Here is a 7,450-nt window from a genome sequence, read left to right on the forward strand (position 1 = left end):
TTTACATGCTGGTTCTTGTCGCACGTCACCCATGAAAAATGGCTGCCCATATTCTGGTCCGGCATACTACAGGAGTAAAGCGAGCTTTTACCACGCAGGTTAATTTATTACCATAAGGATAGACAGGGAGAGAGAAAGAGAGTGAAAGGGAGGGGGGTAAGAGAGAGAGAGAGAAAGAAAGAAAGAGAGAGAGAGAAGGTAGAGAGAGAGAGAGAGAGAAGGGAGAGAGAGAGAGAGAGAGAGAGAGAGAGAAAGGGAGAGGGAGAGGGAGAGGGAGGAGGTGATGACAAAAAAACCCAGGGATGATAAAATAAGAACGAAGGTGGTGACACTTTAAAGGACAGGCAAAACCACCAGTTCGAACAAAGTTATCTAAACGAGCATAAGCGCTTATGCACGTGAGGACAAGCAAGGAAAACGCAAACTTCCATTTCACTGCAAGCTTTGAAGCCTGAAATCAACGGTAATTGCATCCATAGACCACAAAAAAATCACGTCGTCGCCAAATACGTAGCATTCATTGCGCTTCCATTGGCCCACACACTACCGTGACCACAAACCTATATCCAGTCTTTTTGGCAGAAAAATAATCTCGACGAAACTACATCCGCTCTCACGTCTGAACACTACAAAGAACATCCGCTTTCTGCACAATTATTACGATAAAAAAATCACAATCCTTTTTACACAAAGGTCGAAACACTCAACAACAGTGAAAGTGATGGGGGAAAAAAAAAGGAAACCCAAACTTACTGAACAAGAGAGGTGTGTGTGTGCGTACCAGCAGTCATGAACCAACTGAAACCACTGTTTGTCGTTTTACACCTCGCGCCGCGGCCGCGAGCCACAAGACAGAATGACACCAGCGCGCGCTCAGCGTAGAAAAAGGCTGTACACACAACCTGATTTGTCGAAAGGGGCACCTGTACTACAACTACAACGAAGCAATTCGATGTCGAAATCTCATTGACGGCTGAGCTATTCAACTCTATCCGTACGCCCTGGGGTCATTTTGTACCCCCGGGTTGTATTCTTCACATTTTAGAACACTTCTAGTACGAAAATCTCTTTGAAGCTTTCAGTATTTCTCAAAAAATTATTTTGACAGACTTCTATGCAAACCGTATAGATCGGATAAACGAGTAAATTTCCTCTTTGAAAAGTGGTGGCACAGAGTTCCCCACGTCTTATGGATACGACAGTAAAACACGATGTACGGATTATATCGTCGAATGGCATCTTCTTCTTCGTACTCTTCCAGAAGTTGGACTTTACTTCGCACACCTTTCTGTAATAAAGTACTCTTGTCTCTTGCCATTCTGCCTGCCCGAGTTGTTTTGATTCCTCCAAGACAGAAATCCTGTTCCCACCTCTTGTTAGGTCTTCCACTTCCCCTCTTTTCTTCCACTTCCCCTCTTTTCTTCCACTTCCCCTCTTTTCTTCCACTTTTGCTTCCAGAATACGTTTCTCGAGTGAGTCATGGCGTCTGATATGCCCAAAGTAGTTCAGGTTCAGTTTCATTACGAAAGACACTACATGAAAAAAATCGAAGCAAGTCGTCTTCGATAACGCTGCACCCAGGGCGCGTGCACCCTGTAAGAGCAGCATAAATTGACGTGAGTGAGATCGAAGAGTTGTCACGCGCGCTCTCAAAGTGTACTCACGCTCACGCACGCACGCGCGCAGTCTGCACATCTGCGCTAGGAACGGCTGTCCTTGCGCATGGAGGAGTGTATGGGGGTTTCTGAAAGTTCGTGATTATGGAGTACGTTAGCATACACCCTCCCTCCCTCCACCTCCCCCCCCCCTCTCTCTCTCTCTCTCTCTCTGTCTGTCTCTCTCTCTCTCTCTCGGGATTATGGAGTCAGCTTGTACACTCTCCTTCCTTCCAGTCCATCCTACCCTCTCTCTCAATCTCTCTCTCTCTCTTTCTCAATCTCACTTTCTTTCTCAATCCCTCTTTCTCTCTCTCTCAATGTCTCTCTCTTTCGGTCTCCTTTTCTCTCTCCTGCTAGCACCCACCCCATCTTCCTCTCCTGACTTCTACTTTCGCGTCCTCTCTCCCTCACATAATTTCTGAAATAACGTCAACAGGAGAATACAACACAGTACTTCCACATCAAAACAAGACCACCTTAATTCTGTAATCGCCACCAGAGGGCACAACGAAAGACAGAAAAAACCACGAGTAAGGAACACATGGCACAAGGGGCGGACATATCCGGACAGATCAGTCAGACTGGAAACTGGAGAAAAATCTGTCTGCAAACAGAAAATGGAAATGCCATACCAGCACAGCGACCTGCTGGCTTAGCGTGGGAGCAAGATAAGACACACAATGCCATTTTATGGCCCCAATCAACTTTTGGAGACGGGCGCCTTTACAGGACGGTTTTTCCATTTCGCAAGGCCTGGAGCATGTTATGTCCGTTATCCACTTTTCTGTTCCCACACTTCGTAGTCTTATTTTTTTTCTTCCTCGCTTTTGTTCTTTTACTCACGCAGAGTACCGAAAGTCCTTTCACTCTCCGCTTCTCTCTCAGTCTCTGTCTCTTTCTCTCTCTCTCTCTCTCTCTCTCTCTCTCTCTCTCTCTCTCTCTCTCTCTCTCTCTCTCTCTCTCTCTCTCTTTCACGCACACACACACACAAACACACACACACACACACACACACACACACACACACACACACACACACACACACAGAAACATACAAACACATACGCTCACACACACACAACTCTGGCAGCGGTCATCTCAAAACAAAAAAACGGCTCCAACATAGAAATCCTCGCAGGTCACAGACAAATCTGAGAGCCACTGGCTGAATGCACTGACCTTCTCTACACAAACAATACTCAAAACACAGGGTCCGTACGGCAACCAGATCCTATTACCGAAAAGTCCTGGAAATAGAAGGTCAATTCCATAATGCGAAAAGCCTTGATTCTTTTACAGAAAAAGTCGTAAAAGTCGTGAAAGTAGAAGTTTTAGTTTTAGTAGAGGTTTTACGGCGCTCGCAACTGCATGACGTCAAATGAGCGTTCGAAGATTAGAGGTGTTACAAGAGAGTAACATATAAAAAAAGAAGGGGAGATAAGGACAATAGATGTTTGATAGGAAAGAAAAAGCAAACCACACCAGAGCACCCGCAACGAAAATAGAAGTGTAATTCTATTATGTTATTATGTGCAAAAAGCCTTGTGATTCTTTCACAGAAAGAGTAGTGAAAATAGAAGAGCAATTCCATTATGGGTTCAAGCCTAGAAACTTTCGTAGAAACAGTCGTGAAAATAGAGGGACAATTCTATTATGCATATAGCCTTGATACGTTCACAGAAAGCGTCGTGAAAATAGAACGACAATTCCATTTATGAGTAGTACAACCTTGGCCTCCTTAGCTACACTGTGAAAGCGGCGTGCTGTCATAGCGTTCTCACGGCACGTCCTTTCCTTACAGATCTTCGATCAATCAAACTAGTTCCACGACGGGACCAAGAACACTGACTGTCATGATGGGGAAACCAGCTTTGGTCCCTTTTGCAAAGCAAGCGCCACCGTTTGCTATACTGTATGCAAAGCGCTTGTGTTTTTTTCGGGATCTATAGAGAGCAAAATGAGGAGAAAAGTCCCCTTTTCTCTGAAGAAAAGGGGAAACACCTACGCGTTAACAGTAATTATGCGGGGTAAAAGTAAGGTGGAGAAACAGAAACAACAGAAGGCAGGGAAGAAAGCAAGCATGACCTACTAGTGGCGCCTAGAAAAACCCGAAAATGTACTTGCGTTTTAGTTTTAGTAAGCATTTTACGGCACTTGCAACACTTTACTTTTCCGATCCAACGGCCATTTGAGTTCTAACCCTTCGGCCTGAAGTTTGCAACACAATAAGGTCATATATAAGTGCCGAAGATTAGTTAGAGGTGTTACACGAGAATAACAAACACAAAAAAAGAAGGAGGAAAGATACGCACGATAGATGTTTGATAGGAAAGAAGAGGCCAACCACACCAGAGCACCCTCCAATCACCCACAAACGTACTGTACTTCTATTGGGTCCCCCAGTTTCCAGTACAGAAATAAGCGCAAAATAAAAATGCGGTGAGATCGACGACCTTCTACATGAAGGAAGCGTTAGAGGCACATTAAAGCCGTTTGGAAATTCTAATGTCCAATCTCGGTATTCCTGGGTCGTTCATTAGGAGTAATGACCTCGTAGCGCACGCATACATTACAAGCACGTTAGGAGTCACAGAGTAGAGGGCACGATATATAAGATTACTGCATGAACTCATACCCATAATCTTCATGCATAATCATATATCGGAAGGAATAAATGAATTATTATACAGCCCCGCGGGAAGGTCGATATGCATCAGCGGCATTATTGATGAGATGATAACTAGTTGGGCAGAAGGGGGAATTGCAAAACTAACATTCATAAAAATAAAGGTTTGTCCGTTTTGTTTAAGTAGAAAGAAGCACATCGACAGAATAATAGTCATTTAGTGCTGGGAAAAAGTAAGACAGACAGACAGAAACAGAGGGGAAAGTTAAGAAGTAGGATCTACAGGTGGTGCCCTCCAACCATCCAACTAAAAGTAAAGGAGAAAAGAACAAAGACAGTCACATTTCAAAGTCCAGACAATAAGACCAAGAAAAAGATGGATCGACAGAGTCAAGGAGACCCTCTAACGAAACAACATTACGATTTTAAAAAAATGCATTGCCCCATGCTCGACAATAATTGCATCAATATGTCCTCGACACCTTGCGGAATAAGAGGGTAGTTAAAGTAGAAAGTAAAAAACCGAACTAAGTATTTTAAATAAAGCGAAAGAAGCGGAGGCAGCTATAAAACAGGTGAGAGAAGAAAAAGGCAAAGGAATGGCGCGGAGATAAAGACAAGATAGAAGGAAAAAGAGGAAGGTGGGAAGGACAGAAAGAACAAAGGAACGGGGAAAAAATGGAAGCTTTGTTGGAGAAAAGAGAAACACGTAGAATGATCCAGCCATTAAACACAAGACAAGCGAGAAAGGGGGGCCAATAGAAACATACATCCACTCTCAGGATGAAGGATAAAAAGGGAGAGGCAAGAAAGATACAAAAGAGAAAAGGGAGAAGAACAGAGATAAAAGAAGGGAAGAAAGAAAGACGGAGAGGAAGAGAGGAAGGAATGAAGAAATGGAGGAAGAAAGGATGGAATGAAGAATTAAGGGAAGCACTAAAATATATTCATTGTATAGGTGTAACGCTCCCCTAAACACTATTAGGTTATCTAAGAGGAGGGATCTTTAAACTTAACGTCCGTCTCCGACTGGGCGAAAGAGGAAAAAAGTAGGGGACGTAGAAAAAAAGGGGGAGGGGAGGGGGTATTAAGAAAGGAGGCAAGGAGGGAGAAGAAGAAGAAAGGAAGAAGTATGGAGAGAACGAAGAAAGGAGGCAGAAAGCAAGGAGACATTGCTTGCCACAGCTAGGGGATGAAAAAAGGGAGGGGGGGGTGAAGAAAGGAGGCGCAGAAGAAATAAGAATTAGGAGAAGACCAAAAGGAAGCGAGGAAGAAAAGAGACGGAACGCCAAGGCAAGGAGACACCGTGTGTCCCTCGCACAGCCACATAATTATTCCTTCTTCCTTATCGACTCGTGTCTCCGACGTCTTAGTTTTAGTTTTAGTAAGAGTTGTATGGCACTTGCAACACAATAAGGTTATATAAGTGCTGAAGATTACAGGTGTTACAAGAGAGTAACAAACACAAAAAAGGAGGAGAGAAAAGGATGATGGATGTTTGAGAGGAAAGAAGGAGCAAACCACACCAGAGCACCAGCCAACCACCCACCTCCGACGTCTGCTATCGTCTGGCTGACGTTCCGCGTGCTTACCTCCTCAAGTCCCTCGCAAAAAACCCCCCAAAGAAAATCAAATAGCATAGCATACCAAACGCAAAACTAGAATTCCCCATTCTTTATGTTAAAAACTTAATTCTATACAGGATAGAGGACAGCACAACGCATGCAAATTCACATTTTCTTCTACAGTCTCTTCTACTTTTGTTGCATGTTTTCGCACTGATGCTTTCGAATACACAAACACGCGTACACTTATATGCACTGAGGAAGGGGGAGACAAAGAAAGAGACAGACAGAGAAAGAGAGAAAAAGACAGGGAGGGGGAGGAAGGGATTGAGAAAGGGAGAGCGAGAGAGAGAGGGAGAGAGAGAGGGGGAGGGAGAGGGAGAGGGAGAGAGAGAGAGAGAGAGAGAGAGAGAGAGAGAGAGAGAGAGAGAGAGAGACTTTAGATATCCTGCCGACATTATTTTTCCCAGAAGGAATCTGCTGAATCATTAAATTCATCTTCATAGCAGACATTCTTTTCCGAAAACGGGGTCAATGAAGCAGCCCATATGCACAAACATGCCACGCCTTGCGGTGACACGAGTTTTCTCCGCCAGTCTTGGTAGCACTGCCAGGAGGCGCTGGCGGCATCAGTGCTGTCACATTTATATATGCAGATAGGTGGACACGTACACACGCACAAACACACACACGCACAAACACACACACACACACACAACATGCACACACACAATATGCACAAACATGCCAGGCTCGCGGTGACACGAGTTTACTCCGCCAATCTTAGTAACACTGCCAGGAGGCGCTGGGGGCATCAGTGTCGTCACCTTTACAGGCACACACACACACACACACACACACACACACACACACACACAAAACACACAAACTCAAACGCACACACACACACATACACACACACACACTACAAACTTAATATGCGCGCGTAAACAAGCCTCGTCCGCGAAGACAAGTTTACTCTGCCAGTCTTGTTAACACTGCCGGGAGGTGCTACAACTTAACAGCATCCGTGTTGTCACCTTTACATGCAGATGGGAGGACACATGCAAGTTCGCAAGAAGATCGACTGTCATACAAATATATAGACACACACACATACACACAAACACACACACACACACACACACACACACTGTACAACAAACATATGCACAAACATGCCAAATTCGTTAAGATACATTTATTCTGTCAGTCTTGGTAACAGCGCCAGGAGGCGCTAACAGCATCAGTGCTGTCACCTCTACATGCATATGAGTAGCCACACATGCAAGTTCGCAAGAAGATCGATTGTCATACAGATAAGACACACACACACACACACACACACACACACACACACACACACACACACACACACACTGTACAGCAAACACATGCACAAACATGCCAAATCCGTTAAGATACATTTACTCTGCCAGTCTTGGTAACAGTGCCAGGAGGCGCTAACAGCATCAGTGCTGTCACCTCTACATGCAGATGAGCAGCCACACATGCAAGTTTGCAAGAAGATCGTATGTCATACAGATAAGACACACACACACACACACACACACACACACACACACACACACACACACACA

General features: G+C 44.6%; 1 long non-coding RNA gene across 1 annotated transcript in view; it reads right to left on the reverse strand.

Moving 5' to 3' along the window:
* Window positions 1-1,036, reverse strand: part of LOC118477840 — a 12,478-nt gene extending 11,442 nt beyond the window's left edge. The window contains exon 1 of the long non-coding RNA XR_004858639.1: window positions 754-1,036. This is a non-coding gene — a long non-coding RNA (uncharacterized LOC118477840). The remainder of the gene's footprint in view (window positions 1-753) is intronic.
* Window positions 1,037-7,450: the final 6,414 nt, after the last annotated feature.

The sequence above is a fragment of the Aplysia californica genome, unplaced genomic scaffold (genome assembly GCF_000002075.1).
Source record: "Aplysia californica isolate F4 #8 unplaced genomic scaffold, AplCal3.0 scaffold00244, whole genome shotgun sequence".
NCBI lineage: Eukaryota > Metazoa > Mollusca > Gastropoda > Aplysiida > Aplysiidae > Aplysia > Aplysia californica.